The sequence below is a fragment of the Triturus cristatus genome, chromosome 3_2 (genome assembly GCF_964204655.1).
Source record: "Triturus cristatus chromosome 3_2, aTriCri1.1, whole genome shotgun sequence".
Lineage (NCBI taxonomy): Eukaryota > Metazoa > Chordata > Amphibia > Caudata > Salamandridae > Triturus > Triturus cristatus.
In genome coordinates this window covers 486,189,086-486,203,056 of record NC_140584.1, presented here as the reverse complement: position 1 = coordinate 486,203,056, position 13,971 = coordinate 486,189,086, and the positions used below count along the sequence as shown (strand labels likewise).

The 13,971-nt window shown below is 44.8% G+C and overlaps 1 protein-coding gene and 1 long non-coding RNA gene across 4 annotated transcripts in view; one reads left to right on the top strand and one right to left on the bottom strand.

The window, feature by feature from the left end:
- Positions 1-7,384, bottom strand: part of LOC146857574 (uncharacterized) — a 200,483-nt gene extending 193,099 nt beyond the window's left edge. The window contains exon 1 of the long non-coding RNA XR_014979925.1: positions 7,316-7,384. This is a non-coding gene — a long non-coding RNA (uncharacterized LOC146857574). The remainder of the gene's footprint in view (positions 1-7,315) is intronic.
- The window catches only part of TRIM66 (tripartite motif containing 66), a 743,368-nt gene that overhangs the window by 360,794 nt on the left and 368,603 nt on the right, over positions 1-13,971 (top strand). The gene's annotated exons all lie outside the window — the stretch shown is intronic.

The window sequence follows — 13,971 nt, the reverse complement described above, 5'->3', positions numbered from 1 at the left end:
ACTTCCGGCACGTAGAGGAGGGGGAGGTATTTATGCTTCCCCCGGCCATCTTGGCGTCCTCTTTGCGCCGGACACGCCGTCTGGTACAGCTGCCTGCCCTTGGATCGCCCGTAAGATAACTCACCATATTACATACTTTTGTATAGAATAAACCTGCAGCAATATTTTCCCAAACAAAAGTTGTGTTGTGTATTTATTTATATATGCATACTCTGTTGTGGTAAGGGTGGGGTGTGATGCCATAATGGGACTATGGCCTTTGCTTTCCCTGTTACCCTCTTGTCTCCTGACAATGCCTGACATTTTATTTCACTCCCTAAAGCCCGCATGAGGCCGTCTGAGGCTGTTCTTCCTTTCCCCATTTTAGCGCGCCTCATAGGAGTCTTCCTTCAATCTAGGTTTTGCAATGAGAATAAGCATAGTGCACATCACCTAAGTGATGGATATCCTCTGTCATCGCAAGGCATATCCCGATCCAATGTGCCTTCTTTTCCCTTACGAGCAACTCATGCCGCTGCACCATGAAAGGAAGAGCTTTTCGTACTCTGCAGTTTTCTTCTTTGGATGCTGTTCTTGGCATGTGTTTCACTACTGGTTCTTCAGGTTCACGACGCTCCTGCTTTCTACTCCTGGCTGGTCTACTTAGCCACCTATTCGGATCCTTTTTCCAGGCACTATTCTTGTTTTCTTGTGATCCTTATAGAAACAAGAGGGTATGATGAAGCCCTCGGCCTGATCTTTAGCACAAGAGGTCATGGTGTTCACTGCATGGCAAACAGTGGACTGCATATCAAATGACTACCTTTAGGCGGATGAAATACAAACAAGAAAATACCACACGTGATTAATACTTAAAATCATGACTCAGAAAATGAACAAATCTAGTAGTCCATTCATCAGTCCATTATTTCCCTTATATTATTTCATCCAACAATTCTTTGAAAATGATCTAGAAAGACATGCGTAAGTATTGATATCACATACATCATTACAATAAAAAAATTATCAAATTTAGTGTGTTTTGTCAAAATATAAAGTATAGAGGTGCAACAATATTTGTGCTCTGTTACTAATTAGTGATAACAAGCAAAAACAAAACTGCTAAATCAGAAAATCTTAAAAGTAAATTGCTGTTCTATTAGTTCAATAAAGGAGGTGCAGTCGATTTCCTAGTTTGATTATTTAGTACACTACTTTGGAAAAAGAGTTATACAGGGGATACTGGAGATATTTTTGGTGGAAGCTGTGCTTGATTATAGTTGTCCTTTCCAATAGCTTAAACAGGAAACCATTTCTATTAATACCCCTGGATAGTGGTGTCTACAAGTTTCAACCCTAGTTCAATTAAGGCCCTTCGCAGCTCCTGCCAGTAAGCGCGGTGGGGTGGGGAGATGTCGATAGACGACGGAATAGGGAAAAGTAAAAAATAATTAAAGCCTATTCTGTCGTCTGTCAATATCCCCCCCCTGCTCCGTCCCACCGTGCTTGCCTGAAAGAGCAGCGACTAATTCAGGCTCTCCTTAGGACTGGATACAGATGAGCCTTATTGTCGAAGGCTGTAGTAAATAGCGTGATTGATGCCTTTGAATTGGAGAAGGCATGACCAGTTAGTTTACTACCACTAAATGCCTCTTGTGAATACCGAAAGTCGTAAAGTTAGAATTTTGTCTCAGTTTAGTAGTAGTAAAGTTAGGAGTCCTAACTTTACTACCACTAAATGCATTCTGTGAATACCAAAAGTAGTACGTTTAGAATTTTATCTCAGATTAGTTCTGTGAATCGGCCCCCTAGTGTCTACATGTTTCAGGCCAATCCTCATGTCTTTTCATCAGGACCACAGATCTAACTCCCTGATTCCACTCCTACAGTAGTGCTTAAGCAAAGTAACATCACACGCTCCACATGCTATTATTTTTTTTCACAAACTTTATTGGTTTTCATAATAAATACAATAGGCGATATTATTGCAGTTCTGCACATCAAGTCGGACCACATATTTCATTATTTACATATATCTTGCGTAACATTGAATGCAGGTCTATAGCAAACATTTAGCCAGTACAGAATTCAGTATTAATAGAAAAGTGCCTCCAAATGTGCCAAGCAAAGCTTGTATACATAATATTTTTAAACCTAAGTGTGATACACTTCAAACTCCTACCCACCTTTCCCCCCATTGTCGATTACCTACTTTCAAGGTCGGGTCATGGGCGAACTCAGTTATATTAACAGTACCCTCCTGGTGGATTCATACAGGGCCAGTAATCTTAATATAGCATAGTATATAGAAATATCCAGGGCAGTACCCTTTGTGTAAAAACAATATATGCGTTCAACATCTATTACATGTTATTTGGGTATTACATCATCAGTCAGTGTCCTTCTGTTGGCCATGTAGTACACAGCTGACTCAAGGGCAATGTTAGTGGTGTTCAGGTGTTCGGTATGTCTAGGGTTTTAAAGGATTCTAGCAGGGTGTTACACTCCATCTCTATCTGTGTTTTCTGTAATTCCCTGTATTCTTCTCTACAGAGCACACCACTTTCTGCCTTCCCCCCATTGTAAAACATCTTCTTGCCAAGTCAATATTCCCGGAGGGGATGCCGACTACCATCTTTCAGTTATCAGGCATTTCGCAAGAAGGAGCGCCAAGTTTGCAAATTTTGCCTGTACCTTGTAATTTTTAGGTTGAGGGTACAGCCCAAACAAGCAGCTTTCTGCTGTATTCCAGTTAGTCATTCCCACTACCTCCTCGAGCGCTGTTGCGATTTGTGCCCAGTAGGATGAGAGAGTGGAGCAAGCCGGTAACATGTGGATCAAGTCTGCATCCCGTTCCAGCATCTGGGGCATGCTGCCGATACCTCCGAAAACATAGTATATAATCTGTGTGGTGTAAGGTAGGCCCTGTGTAGTACTATGTATTGTATGAGATTTAAATCTGGAATTTTGTGAGACTTTCTTAGGAAATGCTAAAAGAGCATTCCATTCCTTGTCCTGTATCACCTTACCCAGGTCACTCCGCCGCCACCCTGTGCCATCTGGAGCCCAGTGTAATTTGATGTAGTGTGTTATATTTGCATGCGTAAGGAACAGAGAGTCTGAAAGGCGCTGTTCATGTACAAAGCCTGTGTATTTCATCAACAACATACCATCTCCAAATAGCACCCCTACCGTTGTCACTCCTGCCTGCTCCCAAGTGTGCAGTCGGCGTCGTGTCAATGTACCCGTTGGAATGGGGAGACCCAGGAGTGGTATGCTAGTGGCAAACGGAACAATCCGAGCAGTATACTTAAGGGCCAGTTTCCAGTATGTGATGACAATTTTCAGCAGTAATGGAGCTGTAGCTGGGGTCTGTTCCTGGGGGCACAGCAGTTTGTGTGATATACCTTGGATGAGCATGCGGAGCGTACAGGCAATCTCATGAAGGTTGTGACCAGCCAGCCAGTATGCCAGCCATTGCAAGTGGCCCGCAAGGTAATATGATTTAAAATCTGGCGCTCCCAAACCCCCACTGTCGGACGGTAACTGTAGTTTTGCTAGTCCCACCCGTCTTCGGCCGTTCCCCCAGAGAAGTTTCATCAGGAGTGTGTTCAGTACTTGGAAGAAGTGCATCAGGAGCACTATAGGTAGGTTGGTGAAGTAATATAATACTCGCTGGAGCATGACCATTTTCAATATCGCAAGGCACCCCGCCAAGGAGAGGGGAAGAGATGTCCAGAAGGATACCTGTGAGCCCAATGAAGATATCACCTTTTGAAGATTTCCTTCTAACAGACCTTGGGTGGCCCTATATCCCTGGTCCCTAAATATTTGAAGGTTCTGGGCGCGACTGGAGTACTTGATCTCCGAAGGCAATTGTCTGAATCCGTGAGTCGTTCTTAAAAAGAAAGCATGCTACTTGTCCACATTTACTGTCAATCCAGAAATGTGCTCAAAGAGCGAAAAGATTTGGGCTATCAAATTGCAGACTGTCATGGAGGTTTTTAATATATAATATTATATCATCCACATGGAGTGACATTTCCTGGATTGTGGGACCAACGTGAATTCCCCACTCCGGTGCCTCCTGACACAGCTGCTGCGCCAGAGGTTCCAATGACTCTGCATGCATTAATAATATAGTTTCATTGCACCTACTTGGTGTTACTGCTTGATATCTGCAACATATAATGGGAGATGTATTATGGTAGTACATGTGAAAAACACCAACACGCTTATGCCATTAATTTTACTTCCACGTGCTGTATGAACTCATACTATACTTTCAACGCATCACCTAATCATGTGAACTACAAAATAGCACTCACTGAGGTGAACACATCTAGTGAAGCAATGGCCCTTCAGACATAACACAGAGCACAATAAACATAAAAGTACATGTGGCACAAAACACAATATACACATATATGGCAAAGTTTAGCTTTATGAATCCTCCCATGGCAAGGCGTGCTTGTAGTCACATTCTATGGAGCAAAAGAAAGCGTGCCCAATCGCATCGTAAACATTATTGTTTCACAACCAGGGAGAGAAATGTTCAGTTGCTGGCACTGTAGCGCCTAGGCCATACTCACTACTCCAGAGTGTCTCCTTGGCCTGTTAACCTAAGGAATGTCACCGAGGCCTGAATATTACCGTTCTGTTTCTCGAGTGCAACTACAATACCTTGTGAGTAGCAAGAAGGAATGCAGGCCGTGCCTCCTTGTTGCACCGCATCCTGGTGCTGGAAGACTAGACCGCTTATCTTTTCAAGATGGCGGCTGTGAGTGGAATCACTTGCTGGTTCCAGTCATGATGTACGAGCCGAGAAAACCATTTTTTGCTTAATGGTGCATGTCAGTGGAATGGGTATTAAAAACCAATTTGGTTTAAAAACAAATATGACAATTTATGAGAGGACCAGTGGCTGGGAAAAAAAACATACTTTTTATATTTGGTGGGCTACCCCACTTTGCTGATGTACAAAGGGTGTGCCACTGTCAGCACCCTCTCATAGTAAGAGGTGGTAGAGGCCAGAAGTGGGAGTGGCCGGCAACTGAGAAATTAATAAAAGGGACCTGAACCTGGTTCTTGTGGTTCAGAGACCGTACCAGCAACCGAAGTGTCTGTGTTCTAATGGATTGGGTAGGCCTGGCCCATTCATAAATCCCCTCATAGGTACACTCTGTATTCCTGTCCCCAACGGAACAATACTGTGTCTGGTTAAAACTAAGTGGTACTTAGTCATAGCCATATCAATATTACGTATTAATAGAAAAGTGCCTTCAATCATTTCTGATAATTTTTGAAGGAGCATAACGTCCCACGGGTTGAATGAAAATCTCCAAAACAAGGGGGTTCCTTCACTCAGTGTCCAGAGCTGAGTTGAAATCTGTTCAAATCGGGACGTGTCCCTAGGGTGGGCATAATGATGAGAATTAAAAAAGATTCCTGCCTCCTGATAGATGCGTTTGAATTAGAGATGACATGACCAGTTAGTGTTGACACAGCAGGTCACTGTTTTTCAAAATGGTCATCTTTAAATACGGGAACTCATATGGTACTCGAGTCGTGTTTGTTTATGTCAGATGGCCACATGGGCGTACGCTGAAATTTTTTCAGAGGGGGGAATAATTTTAACGTCATGTAGTACTTATCTGTACCCCACTGAATGGCATTGTTTTCAACTGTGTGGAAATTTCCCCTATATATGCAACTTACTTCAGATATACGATATGCCCTACCAAATGTACATTGCAGGGCTTTCTTCCATTTAATGACATTTTCCCTAGCCACCCATGCTAGTATGAAAGCTCCCAATGCAGTTCTGCCAAGCATCATGCATCGTGCGTGACACTAACGCATTTCCGTGTGGTAATCCACATTACCGCACTGAAATGCATTGTCACGCATATCTGTTGAGACTTGTGTCAGTCTCAACTGTCACTGAAAGCGCCAATTGTGGCAGCTGGCAGCGCGCCGTCAGTGTCATGCGCTGCGCTCGGTGCGATGCGCTTCCACTGGCTTGGTGCTCGCACAGTGAGGTATGGCAGTGCTGGCACTAGTACTACAAATGTATTAACATTCAAAATTATTGTGATCATTCCCTCGCGGCGCGGCTGGCAGCCGGACGTCGAGAATAAGGGACTAGACTGCCGGGCATAGTCAGGTTATCTGCTACGTGCGGGCGCCAGAGGGGACGTCACATCCCGCTGCCGGAGCATGGAGCTTTGAGGAAGGTGCGTCTCCGGGCTGGCTGGTTTTCCGGTGGCAACACAAATTGAATGATGGTGATGATGCTGCTGTAGGCACCTCGCACTGACCCGGGCCACGCCATGCTTGTATGTAGCAGCATAGCTGCCAAGGTTTCAGACTGCTATGTGTGACATTTTCATAATTTATGTGTTATAATGTGTGACATTTCAATGACTGTGAGTGACACTTTCTCGCGAGCAAAATCAAGCAATGAAGACAAGGGACACATAAATATCTTAAATTACAACCATTTGAGCAATGAGAAACTCTAAGACGTTAACTTCTGCAAAGTACCAGAAATGGAAAGGCACTATCCTAGCGCCCTTTTAACCTGAAGTGGTATGTGAGGAGCTCCAATGAACTGACCGGTGATTGCTTGTCTGCTGTTTGGAATCCAACAGCAGAAAGCCGTCATTTAGAGGTGGCATGTAATGGGACACCCACCGAAAACTGATGTGGATGTAATCTGCCAACCTCTCATCGCCCGATCCCACCCCTCCTCATTCAGAGGCTGTGTACCTCTCTGTGTGTTCGATGCTGAATCTACAGTAGCGCCACTGTCATATAAGCAAGCCTTGCAGGAGGGGTGTGGAGCATCAGCTGCTGCAACTTGGCATGGCATTAAATAAGAAGACAAACCAAATCTGCTGTTGTTTTTCCTGCATCCACGATGCAGAACCTGGTGGTGCTGGCCGTGTAAAAGTGCACTGGGAACCAGGTTCGAGTCTCGGCGATATCGACTCTGAGCAATGTCCTGTGATTCTGGGCAAATTAATTAATTTCCAGTGCCCAAGGAAAAAAAAAATGAATGTATCTTTGTAATGTAACTGTGGTGCAAGTAAAGCGCTCCAATTACATCGGGTCGAGTTCGCACCCTATAATAAACTGCAAAAGAAAGCACGCCCTGGTAGAAAAGTCCCGGTGTGTTTGGAACACTGGCTGAATACCGTGAACTAAACAAGGCCCTGCCTGAAACCTCCTTCGCTCTGGGGGTCTCGTGAAAAAGCCAACTGAATCTCTATCGTGACCGTCCTGGCACAGTAGTTTGGGGGCACAGAGAAATTTGTATGACAGAAGTACTTACGTGATAGATGAAGTCTAAATTCGGCACATGGCTGCAGGGTCAGCGTGACAGATCCTCCGACACCCCAGTAGCTTGGCAGCTCGGCGGGGCAGCTGAAGTCTGAATGATGCTGTTTTTTATTATTAATTTGAAATGGTCGAGTCGGCTGCAATAATTTCAGCGGGTCCATGTCAGAAGGCCTGCACTACCCCACCAGTCTCTTGCCCGTCTGTCAGGGGTGCAACTAGTGCCTCAGTATCGCGCACTGTCCACGCATGCCCCGCACTCCAAACCTCAAGCGCGCACCCAGGCTGTCACCCTCTACCTAAAGCCGTCGCCTAGGCAAGCATTAAAGCTCAACGCTGCACGCTTATTCGTTATTCAGGAGAGGCACAATAGTGATGGGCAGGACCAGATGCCTTGGTATCTTTATGTTGGTTTCAATATAAAGAGGGGGTTGATTGAGTAGGCGTGGCTTCTCAGCAAGTGAATGAAACTAGGGGTGGGCAAAGAAGTCCGCTCTGCCGGTGGAGTTTGCAGAGTTATGCCCACTCAGCACAGAGTGTGGAGTTCGCATAACTCCGCGATGTGATGTGGAGCAGAGTTTTTTCTCTCGCGTGGCTCACCAACATTAAGTTGGCGAGCTCTCATGAGTTAAAATTGAACAATATACCTCATTCCGGCGTGATTCCTCAACTTGAACGGTCGCAGCAGGTTGCTACCGCTCGTGTTGAGAAATCTGGTGCTCCCGTTGAGGACAGCTCAAGTAGAATGCCTACTCGAGCGACAGAAGGCAGTAGCGCCCTTCGACATGACACAAAGTGCTTTTCACACTGAATTTACAGCACAGGACAAACTCCAGGCTCTTAAAATCAGTGCGAGCAGCGTGACTTGATGGACTCCGCTGCTGGTGGAACTCCGTGGAGCACAGCAGAGCTTTTTGGGCACTTCACTGAGTTCCGCAAAGAGGAACTCTGTGAATTCTGCCTAGGCCTAAATGAAACATACTGCAGAACTGAAACTGATTATGCAGCATAGGACTGAGGGAGATGCCGCAGTCTGATAAGGAGGGCTTATCTTTTGCGTTCTCTTCTATTCTGCACACGATCAACCAATCGAGTTTCTTTTGCATAATGCCCGAATTGTAGTGGTAAGATGTCACTATTATTGGACTAGTGAAAAATCCCATGGGTGGGGGCAAGCACCCCCTTTGCCCCCCTGCTGACGCCCATGGAGGCCCACATAACGAGACGCTGACCCAAAGCATCACCATTGACCTGTGCAAACATCCCCATAAGCCACGCCTGGTCAGTCTGTCCATATATTTGTAAATATAATCAGGGAAACATTCCCAACCTCCGGAGACAGAGTCAATGTCCGATGGAAATGGGAAACATGTATTTATACGTGAAAGTGATTGGACGATGAATAAGTGTCCTACAGCTTAGAGTGCACATGATTAATACTGGGACCCACCATTAACTCACAGCAGGAGCAAAGCCATACTAACTCACAATAAAATAAGGCTCTCATGAATAACATGAACATTGGCACAGCTCTAACTTTATGGAGCATTATTTAGTCTCATATTTAAGAAATCAATGCCATAAAACTATGCATCTGTATCCCTTGAAGGCTTTATGAGCAGATAATGTATCTTGCCAGTAATGTGTGAGCATTGCATACTTAGTTCTCTGCAACATACTTCCCCCAAATCATAAATTTCATTAAAGACCGAGGCATACAATATCCACAGTAATGGCAGTCGTTGTGCGCGATGATATATAGTAATGTGATTTCATAATAAAAATGGATATTGGTGCCTGCAAATGTTAAAATGGCTATGAATATTAACTTTATTAGTTCGACTGAGGTATAATGGGACCCATTTATTCTGAATAACTTCGAGAGATTCGCATGCCCAATGCAGACCAGGCTGACAGCAGTGTTCCCCCGAGAGATGTTTGAAAATTTGTGGCACGCATTTAACTGCTTGCACAAACACCGTGGTTCACCCATCCACAAGACGCCTGTGCAAATAATAGAGATGGGGCGGGGTCACGTTAGCTAAGGGTGAGTTAATTTGTCAAGTCGGTCAATGGTTTGGACTCGGCCGCGGCAGCGCCAGGCATGCTTTTGAGCTGTTTTTGCACAGCCTGTTTCTTTTATGAGTACCACGATGAAAGACGTGTCTCGATAACACTGGCTACAGCAACATTTAGAGGGCCCAGTAAATACTATCAAAAACGCAAATGGTCTTGATATCTCACCATTGCAATATTGGATTGTTTTCATTTTCTCCTGGGTTGTGTCAATTAACAATAGCCATAATACCACTTATCTCCGAGCCTGCGTTTAATCGTAAATGATGTGAGTACACTCAAAAGTGTTCCAATAGCCTCTGCTCAGGGGCGCAGTAGACGCGGAGACATGATGTTTCAACACCAAGTATTTAAAATGCGATGATTTTTATGGGGGAGGGGATGTTGTTTTTCTCATTATGTGAGGCTTAAGACTCAATTTAGAGGAGGGCCTCTCCACCTAAGTATTACCTCCCTTACTCTGTTCACTTAACACCCTCCCTTTTTAGGTCTCAGCTACAAATCGCTTTAGTTGTCTGTAGCAGACCTGTTGTTTCCGGTACATATCGTATACTTAGAGTAGGCTTTGGCTCAGCAACGTGGTCATGATTGGTTGGCTTTGTTGTCTTTCTCTGATGTCTGCTCTTGATTCGATGTATTTACTCCTTTTTCTTTTGATTGTCCCACCTAGGAGCATTTCAGTCTCACAGTATTCTGATTGTATGAGTTGCGTTCTTTCACTACTACCCTGTGGAATCTTTTTTTTCCTTTTTCTAGCAGTACTCTGTGCGAGTGGATGTGTTTCCTTGGGTTCTCGCTCCCCTGCTTCTTTCCAGCACTCCATTTCCAGTGCTTTCTGTTTATTCACGTAACGTTTTAAACTCTAAAAACCACTGAAGTTCATCACTTATAATTAACTGAAAAACTATAACTTTCGTCCCTGCCATGCACAATGTCTCATCAATGATGTCATTTCAGATGTAAATAGTGTTGTTGTCAATGATGTCATAGAATATTTCATAAATTATGTAATACGTGCGGTCATAACAAGTGCATGGAGAGGACGCATGTTATAATTTCTTGAGTTTACTCTAACTGGGGAATTTCATTGGTTTTTAGAGTTTAAAAAGTTAGGTTTATTGAACCTTTGTTTTTTTTGCACTGAATCGCTACGCTTTTTTAATGTAAATTAGAACATTGGAATGTTGGGAGCTCCATTGTAGACAATGGAGTGCTCCATGCTTTTACGGTCCGGTAAAGGCCCGCAAAGCAACATTCCAATGTTGTTTTCAAAGGCCTCTCGGAGCCCGAGGGAATTTAACCCCTTCGCCGCGGCGGGAATTCCGCCGCGGCGCTGGGGGTTGCGGGGGGGCAGCGCGGTGGCGCTGTGCTCATGACGGAGCCGCTCCGTCATGAGCCACGGTTGAGCTGTGCTCATGACGGAACGGTTCCGTCATGACTCCGCCCAGTTGCGTTGTCCCCCCGCACAGGCGGGGAAACAGCGCCGCATGGGCGGAGCGGCCGCCAACGGTCGTGGCATGACGGAACCGTTCCGTCATGAGCACACGGCAACCGTGGCTCATGACGGAACGGTTCCGTCATGAGCGGGGAAGGGGTTAAACCCCTCGAACTCCAAGAGGCCTTTGTTTTATTTGTTGATACATTCTGCCCTCTAGTGACAGAATATTCTAATAGCATTATAGCTCTTCGTAGCTGGGCTATACTGGCTATTAAAGTCCCGCTCCCTTGTTGAAGTCCCTCGCCTCGGGCCTTTAACACTGGAGCGGGCCTTCACTAGCTGGTATAGCCCGCCACGGCGGGCTATAAGGCTATAGTAAGATATCATTCCCATACTATCAATGATAGTAAATGCATTTTTAGTCTGAAGGGACTACCTATAGGGCTCTCAATTGAAGGAGTAAACAGGCGGGTAGCACAATCGCTGCATTGTTTGGCAATTAATTGCTGCTTGCTGCCTAAACACAAGATGGAGATCTTTGATCTCCTCTGATCAGATACCTGACGTGTTATTTTTAACAGAAACTTGGCTCTCCAATACTTCAGCACCTGATATTTTAGATTCTATTCGCATTGGGTATGGGATAGTTGGACGTGACCATGCCTCCCAAAGAGGTGACAGAATCACAAATATTTTTAATAGTCTTTTCAATGTTTATTTATGGATATGGCCATAGCCAACTGTGAAACTGCCTTTTTTACTATTTCCCAGTCTTGTAATTTTATACTAGGTTTTTTTTAGTATATCACTCTCTCAGACCAGCCTCAAATTTTATTTCAGCACTGGCGAATTTGTTACCGTCCTTTTCACTACGATATAAACACTTATTAGTGCTAGGTGATTTGAACTTGCACTTTGATGATAAAGCGTGTAGTATGGCTAAATCTCTGATTGAGGATTTGGAGACATTGCAATTGATACAGCTAGTTCTTGGCCCTACACATCGATTGGGGCATACTTTGGACCTGGTTTTCTAAAACTCAGCCTTAATCACTGCGAATGATCCCATTCTGGTCATTTGGTCAGACCATTCTGTCATACCTTTCCAGGTACTTCTATCAAAGCCTGCTACTGTGTCTTTAGGCATTTTATCCTTTGAATCTCGAAAATGGGCCAAATTACACCTGAGGCTCTGCGGAATGTACTTTTGCAATCCGAACCTGAGGCAGGCGAAGACGTGGATGAGGTCAACTCTGATGTTGAGAGCTGGATCACTGTAGCCCTGGATACATTGGCACCTATTGTCCAGATCCGGGCGACACGGGCACTACCAACTAAAGAAGTCCTGTAAATGCCTGGAGTGGATATGGCGGAAGCAGTACAGCACCAAAAGTGATTTTAAGTTTAAAGCGGCGAAGAAATCTTTTTTCTATAGTTAATGCCCTGTCCTCCCTGGAGTGAGCAGCAGTCTGCAGTCCTTCAATCGAGAGTTGCACTGAATGTGCATACTTCTTTGCGAATAAAGTGTCTAACATCTGTGACTCCTTTCCTCTGGAAGTCAGAGGTTTTTGTTTCTGAAGCTTGGTTTGATGCTCCTCCTCTTAGTTTTACTGTTCCTTCTCTGGATGAGTTGTGGGACTTTTTTTGGGTAAAGTTAAGTCAGGGTCTCTTTAGGACCCGGCCCCCTCTAAAATCTTGAGGCAGGGAATGTAAGCGATCCCTTCCATTTGAGCAATCTGATCCCCATGTATTTTAGTCTGGGCCAAGTGCCTTTGAAATGGAAACATGGTATTGTTGTGTCCCTGCTGAAAAAAACATCTTTAAATCTGTCACAGCTGGAAAATGTAAGGCCTATCTGGCTGCTGCCCTTTTTTTCTAAATTGTTATGTTATGTTATATGTTATGTTATAAAAGGTTTTACTCGAGAGTATCCTGGCGCGAGCAGTTATCAGAGAACCTGAGAGACGGGGAGTTTGAGTAAGTTAATTAAAAAGAAAGGTTTTGAGTTGTTTCTTAAAAGGGCTAAGCTCCTGAATGCTCTGAATAGTCAGCGGGAGCGAATTCCAAAGCGACGCTGTTTTGACTGAAATGGACTGACCTCCCAGCCGAGATCTGCGAAAACGAGGAATGATCATCAAGCGTTGGGAGGCTGAACCTAAGGCTCGATTGGGAACATAAAAGCTGAACCTCTTCCTAATATACGCAGGACCCAGACCATGCAGTGCTCTATGGGCCACCATAAGAGCTTTAAATTGCACTCTTTGCGCCACAGGAAGCCAATGCAGATCACGTAGATGCTTCCTCACATTGGACCTTCTAGAGATGTTGAAAAGAAGTCTAACGGTGGCGTTTTGAATTATTTGCAATTTACTCAACGGATAGCCAGGAATGCCACAATAGAGAGTATTAGCATAGACTAAGCGAGAAAGAATGAGTGCCCGGGCAACTGTTTCCTTTGCTTGGCTAGGAAGAAGAGAAAAAAATCTTCTAAGAGATTTAAGTATACCAAAGCAGGCACCGGTGAGTTTCCTAATTTGAACCGTAAAACGGAGATCGGTGCCAAACCATATTCCCAGGTTTTTAGCAGACGCACCCACAGTCTTTGGACAAGGGAAGTCATTTGGCCACAGATTTTCATAAAAGCCCGGTGGAAAGGAGCCATATAACAGGACCTCAGACTTATCCTCGTTACATTTCAATTGGGCGCGTGCCAACCACTGAAACACAGAGGAGAGGCAGTTCTGCGCTTGAAAGGTAGACAGGTCCCCATCATTCCAGGTGAATAACAACTGGGTATCATCGGCATAGGCAATTACTTTCTCCCCCAACTCCTCTGCCAAGTAAATGAGGGGTGTCAGATAGATGTTAAAAAGTAATGGACTCAAGGTAGAACCTTGAGGAACACCAGTAGCCACATTCCTAACAGTAGAGGAGAAGGGAGGTGACCAGACCTGCTGGGAAAGGTCTTCCAAAAAGGATTTCAGCCATTCCAAAGCAGAGCCGGTGATGCCGATGCCATCCAGACGAGAAAGTAGGAGATGATGAGGTACCGTGTCAAAGGCAGCAGAGAGATCCAGTAAAACCAGAGCCGCTCTGCCGCCTGCGTCCTGCCACTCTCTAATGGATTCAGCCATTTC